This window comes from Littorina saxatilis, unplaced genomic scaffold, assembly GCF_037325665.1.
Source record: "Littorina saxatilis isolate snail1 unplaced genomic scaffold, US_GU_Lsax_2.0 scaffold_332, whole genome shotgun sequence".
Taxonomy (NCBI): domain Eukaryota; kingdom Metazoa; phylum Mollusca; class Gastropoda; order Littorinimorpha; family Littorinidae; genus Littorina; species Littorina saxatilis.
The window spans coordinates 110001-123282 of NW_027127966.1; the positions used below are offsets into that span (position 1 = coordinate 110001).

Here is a 13282-nt window from a genome sequence, read left to right on the forward strand (position 1 = left end):
AAACAGAATCCGTTAGTCGCCTCTTACGACATGCTGGGGAGCATCGGGTAGATTCTTCCCCCTAACCCGCGGGGGGTTATTGAGTTACAACGATCTTGCTTCAAACACATTCAAAATAATACCATTTCTCTGTTATTATTATTAATTTCTGTGAACTTAAAAGTTTATGAGGGTCAATTTTACATGGGTCACATCTACAGGTCATCCAACTTCAATAGCCTGTAAAGTATCAAAAATCTAGCTTTCAAAACATTTCAGAAAAATAAGAACACATGCTTTCGCAACACATCCTTGATATTTGTCAAAAATGTGGTTTTGAAAAAATGCCAAATGTGGTCATGTTTGAAATTGATCAAACCATAGCAGTATGTTAACTTTGTAAAGTCTATCCCGAAAACCATCCAAGAAAACAACAATGTTCAATTCTGTCTACCCATTGTAAGTCAGCCTAATTATGCTCCCCATCAGTGACATTCTCCTGACCTGGTGAGTCAAAACTCACTAAATGTCCAATGGAGAGTTTTCAGCATGCAACCAGAAAGTATATAGTGTGGTGTTATGTCCCTTTTTTTCAAAACAGGGTTATATATGTGGCAATAATCACATGAAATGTTCTCTGTCCTCCACATCTGTTTGATTTGTGATTGGTGTCCAGATTATTTGCTACAGGCATCTGATTAAGTTTATTGTAGCTGCTGTCCGGTTCCCTTTGCCAGTGATATCTGCTTTCCTGTTCTGTAACTTGTATTTATGTTCGCCGATGGCACCCGCTGAATAGTTTTGGTTGTTCTCCAATGGCATCTAGCTAGCTGCTTTGACGTCTGTAAGTGGTATCAAGGTCCTTCACCATGCATTCATCTGCTGGAAGTGAACAGGAGGCTCTCTTGCTTATGACACCCACACCAGAGCATGGAATGAAACCTGCAATGACACAGCAGTATGACTATGAGAAAGCATGCAGACTGAAGCAAAGAGGGCCAAACTTTAAGAGAATGATAATGAAACCTAACTTAAAGTGCCGTGGCTTTTAGTGCATATATATCTAACTTTTAAAAGTTGTGTCCGTCTGTGTGTGTATTATGATGACTAAAGGCTCCGAAACAGCTGCACCGACTGAGACGGTGGTGGTTTGAAACGTGCTGGTGCGTGTATGTTTGTGCTTGCGTGTGTGCAGGCATGAATATGAATGTCTTTGTCAGTATGTGTGTGTGTGTGTGTGAATTTATGAATACAATTGAAGGCACAGTAAGCCTCCCGTAAACCATCACAGATACGGTCAGGCTTTTACACACAGACTACAGTACAAACACCCTTTCATTTAAACACTCACCGATTGAGAACATCCTAGTGCCCTCCATAAAGAGCGAACAATTTTCAAATAATTTATTTTTGCGTGGTTTATCTTACCCCTGAGCCATCGTGAACCAGTGTGATCCAGTTTCCCTTTTTTCACAATGTAGTCGTCAGTTAGTCATTTGAATGCGACTCCATGTGAGCTTATCTACAATAGCACGTTTTTATGCACGAAACAAACGGCTGTGGTTCACAAAAACTCTAGCGATGGTTTTTGACTGTTGAGAGGAACGGTGATATATGCATAAACCGCCGTCTGCTACGACCCTTGCGTGACCCTGCTTCCGGGCTTTTCTTTTTTCAAACTTTCACAACTTCGAATTGTACTGATCTTGTCTTGATGAAAAAAGAATTCTTTTATGATTAAAGAATGTTTGTGTGACAAGCTGTCAATTTATTATTTAGATTTTAAAAGTTAGGTCTAGCGCAAAAACGCACCACGGTCCAAAAACATTCTGATAATCATCGATCCACGGCTATCGCCAGTTTACATCGATAGAATGAGACCCGAAGGGAAGTAACTCATTTTTGACCTGAGTTCAATCGGCAAAATTAATTCTTTAAAAATTGCTCGCTCTTTACGTAGGGCACCTAGGATATTCCCGTTTGGTGAGCGTTCAAATGGAAGGGTGTTTGTACTGTGTGTAAAAGCCTGACAGTATCTGTGATGGTTTACGGGAGGCTTACTGTCCGGGCGTGATTTCTGGTATTGAATATTCATAACAGCCGTCCAGCACCAAAACGAGGCGCCATTGTTGTAGAGGACCAAGTCCACGAAAATAAATTCTTTGAAAATTTTTCACGCTCGACAGAAAGCAGCCAGGATGTTCCCGTTCGGTGAGCGTTCAAATGGAAGTATGCTTGTACTGTATGTAGACGCTCGGGGAGCTCTGTGATGGTTTACGGGAGGCTTACTGTGCCTTTAATGTATACATCTATACACACCCAAGAAGATAAGGCGCTCAGCAGGTCTGCACTCATGTTGATCCATTATGTCGGAAACAGGCAGGAATTGGATCCTCCACCCGACAGTCACTGAGCTACAGTGCTGCTCTCAGCTATAAGCAAGAGAAAGCAGCTTGAGTGTTTCATCGCATATAATTCCAGTGTTTGCATACTCCATAGCGATTAGCTGAAACTATTTAGCTAAAACATTAAACTATTATCAGTGGAATACCAAAGGGGTGGCATATGTCATCCAAAATATAAGGCAATTTAAAGTGTGATTGACGGGACAGAAGCGTTTCAATGATACAAATAGAGAACACTACATAGCCTACTGTGTGTTACTGGGTTTACACAAGTAAAAGTGAATATTATTTCTTCTTCTGTTTCTTCGTTCATGGGCTTAAGACTCCCACGTTCACTCATGTGGATTTTTACGTGTATGGCCGCCATTCAGACAGCATACGCCAATTTCGGGGGAGGCATGCTGGGTATTTTCGTGTTTCTATAACCCACCGAACTCCCACATGGTTTACAGGATCTTTTCCGTGCGCACTTGGTCTTGTGCTTGCGTGTACAATGCGCCCGTCGTGAATATTTCAATATTTGAAAAGCAATAAGTGTAAATCTGGTGCCACACAGCAAGCCATGAAGTATTCTGTTTTCAATTCCTACGTACCGGAGAGATAACCCATGTAGTAACTAAACCATACACGCACATATGGGCATATCATTGAGGTCATGGCAAGCTGGTCTGGCAGGGACCTTATATATTCCACTGCTCATGATTACAAAGTCACAGATGCAAAGTCATTCTCGTAACACGTTTGGGCTTGCCATTTTCTCGCGAGTGTTTTGAGAATGAAGTTTGTCTCGGAGATTTTGCATAAGCAGTGGAAAATGACATCCCTGACAGACATGTTGTTTGAACCAACCTCATTTACATGATAGACACGCCTGTGAAGAGATGGTTCATTTATCACATCATGACACATGGGTGGTATCTCTCAGGTAGGCAAAACAATATATATCTAAATGCACCAATTTACCTCAAGCACTCGGCAGGTCTGCACATATGTTGATCCATTAGGTCAAAAAACCACCAGAACTTGATATGTTGTCCAAAAGTCACAGATACAGTGGAACCCCCCAAGGATCCTGAAAAAATAATTAAAAATGAAGAGCCAACACTTGTACAAATTATCTGTCTTTGTACATGTTATACAAGCACATACACAAATAAATCTGCTTGCACTATGCTGGCTTTAGGCATGTGTAATAAAATTATTTTGGGGGAGCTTCTCGATTCAACCGGGAACTTTTGTTGTTGTCAAAAGCAATTTATGCCTCAAACATTCTCCCACTCTAAGACTGAACTATGCATTCAGTATGTGTTGATATCTGACTTAAACTCACAAAAATAACAAAGGCTAGTTTGTAAAAAGACACTGATTTGAAAAGAAAATTTAAATTCAATTACATATTATTATGTACTATATAATCTGTTCTGGGGCTTTTTTCCAGGTCTTTTAAAAAAGGATGTTCACAAACAATAACAAACACATTTTCAATCCAATGAATGTTTGCAGCACTGTCAGCCGGACAGAAATGACAGTATGTTGACAAAGCCGTGATAAAAACATAACCTGCAGTCCTACCTTAGCGCAAAGAAGTATGAATGGTCTCTGTGTACTCTACAATCTCTGACTGTGGCCCTATGTAAAGGTCGAAAAGAGCTGGCTGTGCTTGGCCATTAAGAAAAATTTCAGTTAATTCAGATTTGTACAAGGAGAGCATAAAAGCATACATTCACAGCATGTATGTCTTGTTATTGCTATAGGTCTATATATATCTATGCCACAATGACACAGCAAATACGTACATTCATACAGACATATTCATTTACTCATATAATTTAAATTATATAGCACCACAGGAATATGTTAATATCAAAATCTAATATGAAATTTCCTACACACACCCATGAAGTTCAAGCCCTAAGCAGTTCTGCACACATGTTGATCCAGGAGGTCCAAACACACCCTGCACTTGTTGTCCAACAGTCACTGCTCCAGTGAAACCCTCCATTTAGGACCCTGAAAGATATAACAAGTTCCATAAAGTGATACAAAACTCTTTGTTGTTGTCCTTATCTGTTGAAGGAACACCTCCTGTCGCTTCACAGCATCTGTAACACAAGAGAGGACTGAGTATCCAGCCAGAAATTTCATGACTGTATTTTTATAATGATGATCAACAAAACTTTTTAAGGGCTTTTAAAATGATATGACAAATATAAAGTCAGATGCACTTCACCCATTGTTATACTTAAACATAGAACTAAGGCTTGCTCATACAGTGGAACTCCCCTTGTTAGACCTCAAAATATCTGAGAAAAATAGGCCTTAAAAAGGACCCCTGGGTGTCTTAAAAAGGCCGTTGATTGATGATTCACAAAGGTTATTCACAGAAAATATGAAAAAAGCAAGGTCCTAAAAGGGAGTGTGTCTTTAAGTGTGTGTGTCTGTCTGTGCATCACAATTAAGGGCTAAACAAAAACAAACACACACCCAAGAAAAGCAAAATTTGTTTGAAAATTTGATCAAACTCCAAGACAGTGAATCAAACAAGAAATGTCCATCACTGATTCAGACGCAGTTTATATTTGAATGTATGTGTGTGTGTTGCAAACATTACACAAAAGTGGATCATAAATACCAAATTCAGCTATGCTAGTACAATATAATTGCAAATTACATTAAATTTGAAATAAAATTTTATAATTTGTTGTTAATAATTTACTTACTGGTTAAAGAGTACAACTTTTCACAATTTCAGCACAGAGAATGGAATCCTTGGTGTCTGCTTCCTTTTCTATCTGAATGACTCATTGGTACAGCCATCTGTCATCACCCTGCCGACTGTTTTTTTTGACCTGGAGTCCAGAAGCTTCCCCACCAACTCAGGCAGTTTTGTTTTTCACTAAAAGTAAAAGAATAAAGGTCAAATAGATTTGCACAAAGGAATAAAAAGAGGTTTTCTAGTAATCCAAATAAAGCATGCAGAAATAAAAACACAAAAAGTAACATCAAACAGTTTTGCCTCTTGTGCCCCCAAGACACTGGAATAATTACAGGCCACCAGATAGGCCGTCCATCACTGAAAGTGAACAGAAAAACTTGATGTTTAAATATGTGTGTGTGTGTGTCAGTGTGTGTGTGTGTGTGTGTGTGTGTGTGTGTGTGTGTGTGTGTGTGTGTGTGTGTGTGTGTGTTATACAAGTGGTACGGGTAATTTAAGACAAGAGTTTAAAATGAATACGAATACGAATACGAATACTTTATTATCTCATACAGAGAAATTTCAGTGTGGTGCACATTAAAAGACAAAACAAATAATAAGACAACAGATAAAAATACCATACGAAGCATACTACACTCGCGCACGCATATATATGTCACTTACTTGTTGTCCCTGTCAGTGTAAACTTTCAGCACAAAGAAGAATGGAAACATTGGTGTTTTTGTCGGTTCCGTTCCAATTGAATGATTTGGTACAGCCATGCCATCAAGTTGATCAACCAGCTCACTGTTCCTGTTACCAGTTCAACCTCTTTTCCACATTGCCGACAGATTTTTAATCTGAAAAAGTCATGTATACATGTTTTCAAAATGGGAATTTACAAGTAAACAGTTAACGAAATAGTCCGCCTCTGTCACGTACTCCCCACGAACACCACCATGTGGGGCAGCCAGATCCAGATAGAATCAACAAACAAGTAAAACTCAAACAAAGTAAAAACATCAAACTCAAACTCAAAGAGAAAGAAAACCAACCAGACGGCCCAATGGTCACTGTAATTGTATCAGATTCAGATTCTCACAATGGTATAAACTTTGCAAATCTCAAAAATATTCGGATACGGGTAGTGACAGTGATAGTGAAAAAGAGTTGTGGGAGTAAAGAATAATTATACGTACTCCTCACTCGATAGTCGATGACTTGGCAGTTACAGTTGCAAATCACTCGATAACTCCTGAGCGAATCTGGATACGATTACGTGGAAAACTCTTGAAGGCTTACTTCTCAGTCCAGATCCATCTTCTGCTCTCTGAATTATGGTTACACTCTCTTGGTGGGTTCCTTTCGTGATGTTGTAGCCCGCTTTTTTCCAATCTCCCTGGTGCAAACACTTTCTTCGTTCGTTCGTTGAAAATCAGTTACTAGTGCTGTCCCTTGATTTACTTCGGAGTGGTCTCCTCTTCGATTTTTAAGGGACATAACTCTCGCATGCGAACCACAGTGATGCGAACCCTTTCTTCGTATCGAAAGTAGCCGGCTCAGTTTGTTTTTGTTATATTTAGTCAAGTTTTGACTAAATATTTTAACATCGAGGGGGAATCGAAACGAGGGTCGTGGTGTATGTGCGTATGTGTGTGCGTGCGTGTGTGTGTGTGTGTGTGTAGAGCGATTCAGACTAAACTACTGGACCGATCTTTATGAAATTTGACATGAGAGTTCCTGGGTATGAAATCCCCGAACGTTTTTTTCATTTTTTTGATAAATTTCTTTGATGACGTCATATCCGGCTTTTCGTGAAAGTTGAGGCGGCACTGTCACGCCCTCATTTTTCAACCAAATTGGTTGAAAGTTTGGTCAAGTATTCTTCAACGAAGCCCGGGGTTCGGTATTGCATTTCAGCTTGGTGGCTTAAAAATTAATTAATGACTTTGGTCATTAAAAATCTGAAAATTGTAAAAAAAAATAAAAATTTATAAAACGATCCAAATTTACGTTTATCTTATTCTCCATCATTTGCTGATTCCAAAAACATATAAATATGTTATATTCGGATTAAAAACAAGCTCTAAAAATTAAATATATAAAAATTATTATCAAATTTTTTTTTTCGAAATCAATTTAAAAACACTTTCATCTTATTCCTTGTCGGTTCCTGATTCCAAAAATATATAGATATGATATGTTTGGATTAAAAACACGCTCAGAAAGTTAAAACAAAGAGAGGTACAGAAAAGCGTGCTATCCTTCTCAGCGCAACGAATACCCCGCTCTTCTTGTCAATTCCACGTGCACTGCCTTTGCCACGGGCGGTGGAGTGACGATGCTACGAGTATACGGCCTTTCTGCGTTGCGTTGCGTTCAGTTTCATTCTGTGAGTTCGACAGCGACTTGACTAAATATTGTATTTTCGCCTTACGCGACTTGTTTTTGTTTGGTCTTGTGTTTGATGACTTTGCTAGTCCAATATTTTATGTATATATATACTCAACCAAAACTTAAATGTTTTTACTAGTTATTTAATTTTATGAGTTACAGTTCCTTTTAGGTACTGCTCTGTTCATTTTAGCATGTGCAGATATGCAACGCACACAAGTGTGTGTGTGTGTGTGTGTGTGTGTGTGTGTGTGTGTGTGTGTGTGTGTGTGACGGTGTGTGAGTTTACGCAGTATGTGTGTGTATGGGGGATGTGTGTATGGGGGGTGTGTGGGGGTATGTGTGTGTGTGTGTGTGTGTGTGTGTGTGTGTGTGTGTGTGTGTGTGTGTTTCGGTAAGCGAATGTCAGCGGTTTGTGTGTGTGCATGCGTGTGGGCGTGAGTGCGGCATGTGCGTGTGCGTGTGCGTGCGTGCGTGTGTGTGTGTGTGTGGGTGTGCAGTCTTTTGCTTACGTTTACTATTATTCTCTGTATATGTAGGCAGGGCCGGACTAGGCAAAGAGGAGAGAGGGGGGGGGGGGGTTGCCAGTGGTGGTCCAGGGGGATGTTCTCCCTGGCGGGGTCAAGGGGCAGAGCCCCTTGTGGGGGTCAGGGGGCAAAGCCCCCTGAAGCTGATGGGTAGGTCATATTCTGAGATAGGAAAATGGTCGCTCCTTGCATGAAACGGCATAAAATAAACAATAATAAAAAAATGTTTTAAATAAGTGAGGTACATGTTTAGGCTAGGGGGGGGGGGGTTGCGCAACCCCCATAACACCCCCCCCCCCCCCGGTAGTCCCGCCCTGCAAGGACAGGTTGGAAGTTGAGGCTAAGCCTAAAACCTTTATCCTGACGTAACAAAGTTAATTATGATCTCTCTCTCTCTCTCTCTCTCTCTCTCTCTCTCTCTCTCTCTCTCTCTCTCTCTCTCTCTCTCTCTCTCTCTCTCTCTCTCTGTCTCTCTGTTAAGCATTTGATGTGTACATATTCCATAACCTTTTTTTTAAATCTCATATTGTGTGTGTGTGTGTGTGTGTGTGTGTGTGTGTGTGTGTGTGTGTGTGTGTGTGTGTGTGTGTGTGTGTGTGTGTGTGTGTGTGTGTCCGTGTATATGATGTGATTAGAATAGGGGTGCCTCTCTGCATGGGTGAAAAAACACTTGTTTGTAATGCTTGTATGCCACAACGCTCTCTCTGTCTCTCTCTGTCTCTCTCTGTCTCTCTCTCTGTCTCTCTTTCTCTCTCTCTCTCTCTCTCTCTCTCTCTCTCTCAAATTATTTAAAATGAAACAATATTGTACACACAGCAAAATTCAGTCAACTTCAGGTCAAACCAAGAACTTTGCACTTGATCCTACATGAAGAATTATTTTGGCAAACGTTAAATTTAACATAAAAAAGGTATTGTTTCAAAATTTCACTGCAGACCATTTTACTAAGCGTTTCGGGCGGGCGGGAAATAGCTCAGTCGGTAGAGGCGCTGTCTTCAAAACCAGTTGTCGCAATCGGCGTGGGTTCGATCCCCACGTTCGGCGAGGGATTTATTTCCTAGAGTCAACATCGTGCAGACTCTCCTCGGTGGCCGCATGCACACGATAAAGAACCCAAGTTCACAGCGAAAGTCTCAGGGCTCGGAAACATGAATACACGCATGCAGGAAACAAAATGTGTGGGTATCGCCGTATACTGTATGGCAGCTCGCTTTCCCCATGGAGAAAGCAGCCCGAATTTCCATGAGGGCATGCAACCTCACAGGACTATATAAAATCTTATCCTATCCTTATCCTTTAACTTTTAAAGCAATTGTTAAATTCTCTTTTGAAAACTTTTTTGTGAGAAGCGTTTCCAGCTAACGTTAATGAAAAATTAATTTCACATTTGATGCTAACTGTTTACAAAAAACTAACTATACTTATGTACATCTGACGTTACAAAAGTCCTTTCTCCTAAGTGAATATGTGCGTTCCCACGTGTTTGTGTGTGTGCACGTGCGAGCGTGTGTGTGACTGTGTGTGTGTGTGTGTGTGTATGTGTATGTGTGACGGTGTGTGTGTGGTGGTGGTGTGTGTGTGTGTGAGCACAAAGTATTCCTACGTGTATTTTGCAAATGCACAGTTAACAAGTTTGAAAATATCTCATGTCATCTCCAACAAACGGCTTAATTCACACACACGCACGCACAAAACATAATGAATCTTATATGTATGACTACCTTGTAAAAACACACACAACACGTTTACATGCACAACTGGTGATATAAAACACAATTTTAAAAACAATGTTTTTTAATCAAATTTAAACAAAAAAAGTAATACTTAGCTGATAAGTTATATCAATAAAACAATAAAAATAAAAACACAAAATGCATGTATACTATTACTACTATACTGTACCGCAGTACTATGTACTGTAGTACTATAGTACAAAGTACCACAGTGTACCATAGTACAAAGTACTTCGTACCATAGTACTACTGTAGTACAAGGTACATCACAAAAAAGTACCATAGTACAAAGTACTAGGTACTATAGTACTACTGTAGTACATGGTACATTCAATAAAAAGTACCATAGTACAAAGTACTAGGTACTATAGTACTACTGTAGTACATGGTACATTCACTAAAAAGTACCATAGTACAAAGTACAAAGTACTATACTGTACCACAAAGTACTATAGTACATGGTACATTTACTACACAGTACTATAGTACAAAGTACCATGTACTACAGTATGTACTATAGTACATGGTACATTTACTATAGTTTACTATAGTACAGGGTACATTTACTATAGTTTACTATAGTATACTATAGTACATCGTGTGGTACTTTTTCAGCTGGGACGTCACGTTCCAAATCAAAAGACGACATGCTATTCTCTTTCGTCACTATTCTTGGTTTACGGTACCATTCGGCGGCTTTGCTACGAGTATGCCATAGTCTTGGTTGGCCGAGACCTTGAGGTGGAATGCGAGTGATTAGGTTTGGAGAAGTGGTCCGTGTTCAAGCAAGTTTTTTTCTTCTTTAAAAACAAAACCCTAAGACCAGTGAATGTCGAGATATATATGTTAATTGGATCTGTGATCCAAACATGCCTTTTGGTCAATCTCGATGACAGTTTATTCCACTCGCCCTACGGGCTTGTGGAATAAACTTCCATCTCGATTGACCAAAAGCCATGTTTGGATCACAGATCCAATTAACGTTTAATGTCGTGTCTGATTAAATTAATTCAACTTGTAGTTCCTAGCGACGAATTGTTTATACAACCGAGTTGTCTGTGCATCAATCAATCAATCAATCAATGAGGCTTATATCGCGCATAATCCGTGGGTACAGTTCTAGGCGCTCTGCAGTGATGCCGTGTGAGATGAAATTTTATACGGCCAGTAGATTGCAGCCATGTCGGCGCATATTTACCTTTCACGGCCTTATTCCAAGTCACACGGGTATGGTAGACAATTATTAACTGTGCCTAAGCAATTTTGCCAGGAAAGACCCTTTTGTCAATCGTGGGATCTTTAACGTGCACACCCAATGTAGTATACACGGGGGGTGGTAGGGACACCGAAGAGAGTCTGCACACAAAGTTGACTCTGTGAAATAAATTTCCGCCGAACCTGGGATCGAACTCGCGCTGACAGCGGCCAACTGAATACAAATCCAGCGCGCTACCAACTGAGCTATATCCCCGCCCCATCGCTAAGCAACTACTTAGAAACAGAAACGCCGGAAGTAGAAGAACAGGCCGTTGAGATCAACAGACCAGGCAAGTCGGAGAGCTCCAGATTCTCGCGCTTAACTAGACGTCACTAACGCCACAGAAGAAGGAAGCCGTTATCCCAGAGGGAGAACCCGTTTCGCCGTCTTGAGAGGTAACTAGTTTGTTAGTTAGTCGTGGATTTCGATCGAGAACGAACCAGATGATATCATATTCATTTGTCGAAGAGAATGCGTGTAGATGTGTTCTTTCTTCACTTAGTTTTGTCGTAGAATGAATATTGATAAAATTGTCATTTAGGGAATGTCTGATATTTAACAGCTTCTACGTTTGATCGCAGGTTCGTACACGGGAAGACGAACAAGCAAGCCATCACCGACAGAGCTACGTTTTGGAAGCGTCATTTACGTCATCGTCGTCATGGAATTCATCGTCATCATGGTTCCTGTAAACATGGTTCATCACCGATAGTCGAGAGTCGTCTCTGCAGACTGTGATCATCCACTGTAAATGGATCCTTCGTCGTCATTATAAGGAAGTACATGTTTATATTTGTTTCATCACCTCCAAGCAACTAAAGAACTTTCATCGTCGTCATTTGGGATTGTATGACAATGAGCCACGTTTCCGGAGAATATTATTGATGTCAAAATCAATGAACAATAACCATATAGTGTTGTGAAGTGAAGAACTGAATCTAAGATATATTATTAATGCATGACCTGAGTCAACCTTGTGTAAGGTCGAGGAGCCATTAAAAGAAATTATAATTCATGCTGTTGATTTCTGTCCTAAATTGCCTTGGACAATATCAGCCGATAGCTGAATCGTAATTGAAGTCAAATATGGGATTTTAGTATTAGGAAAGAAAAATCCGCATAACCTTTGGGGCTATCGTTCCGGGATCAATTCGCAATTTTCTGTTAGACCGACGTTCTAAATTTTCTAAATTGCTGGAGGCTGTGTGTTGTTGTTGATATTGTTCTCTGTGTTTGCATGTGTTGTGTTTCACCACCATCATCGTATAAGTGCATGTCCTTTTACTTTCTTTTGACCTAGACGTAGTTCAACGTGTATGATATAACACGACAATTAAATTTACTATTAATCATGGTTAGTAGTATGTATTAGCAGTGTTTGAGTTCATCCACGACACTTTAAAAAAGACAGATGTAGAACCACTTTTGGTAATTAGTTCCTCAGTTTATTGTGGTGTTCTAAATTACAAGTGGCGAATAGCATAGCTAACACGTGCTATTTATCACACCCCGATATAGTTCGAAATTATAGCGGGTGGTTGGAGGGAGTTTGGAACCATATTTGGTAAGGGATACCTGGTTCGTTCCCGATTGATTTCCCGGAAGGTCTGAATTTTCCGACCGCAACTAATTGTAAACTGAAGAAGGTCTGTTGATCAGTGTTTCATTAGTTGTTGATGAAGGAAGTGACGTACTATAACAGTCTGGTATGGACTCATTAGTTTGATCAGAGGATCAGTCACTTGTGACTCTGTATCGCGGTACTGCTGTACAGAGGAGTCATGTGTCTATAGTGTAGCTGCTTGGTAATTAGCATTAGACGACTCAGAATTTCTGCTAACTTGTCCTGGAAAGGGAAGTATTGAAATTAGCAGCGAAACGAAATCATCCGTAGTTTGACATATGGTTGAGATAAAGATTACTTGTATGTTCTTTGGTAGACTCAACGAGACACTTAGAATTCAATTTTTATCCTCATAAATTTTCGAATTTTGTATCGATTGAACATGATTCGTTCTAACTAGGATGTAAAGATGTGATGTATTCTGATCCGACCGCGAATTAACACTCGTAGTGCTAGCGTCGAATCACATACGTCAGAAAGTAGTCATTATCGTGTTTCTCGTCGTAGAACTAAGAAACGAACAACGATAATGTCTGCTTGGTAATGAAATTAGCAGCGAAATGATATCATCCGTAGTTTGACATATGGTTGAGATAAAGATTACTTGTATGTTCTTTGGTAGACTCAACGAGACACTTAGAATTCAGTTTTTATCCTCATAAATTTT

General features: G+C 39.9%; 1 long non-coding RNA gene across 2 annotated transcripts in view; it reads right to left on the reverse strand.

The window, feature by feature from the left end:
- Nucleotides 1–6555, reverse strand: part of LOC138956342 (uncharacterized) — a 7383-nt gene extending 828 nt beyond the window's left edge. Inside the window, exons 1-7 of one of the 2 annotated variants that reach the window (XR_011452613.1) lie at nucleotides 6279–6555; nucleotides 5764–5939; nucleotides 5105–5280; nucleotides 4280–4394; nucleotides 3348–3456; nucleotides 2299–2411; nucleotides 1–921 (exon numbers count right to left, since the gene is read on the reverse strand). The exon at nucleotides 1–921 is cut by the window's left edge and continues 828 nt beyond it. This is a non-coding gene — a long non-coding RNA (uncharacterized lncRNA). The remainder of the gene's footprint in view (nucleotides 922–2298; nucleotides 2412–3347; nucleotides 3457–4279; nucleotides 4395–5104; nucleotides 5281–5763; nucleotides 5940–6278) is intronic. The other variant, XR_011452614.1, reaches the window with a different exon arrangement.
- Between the last annotated feature and the right edge of the window lie 6727 nt (nucleotides 6556–13282).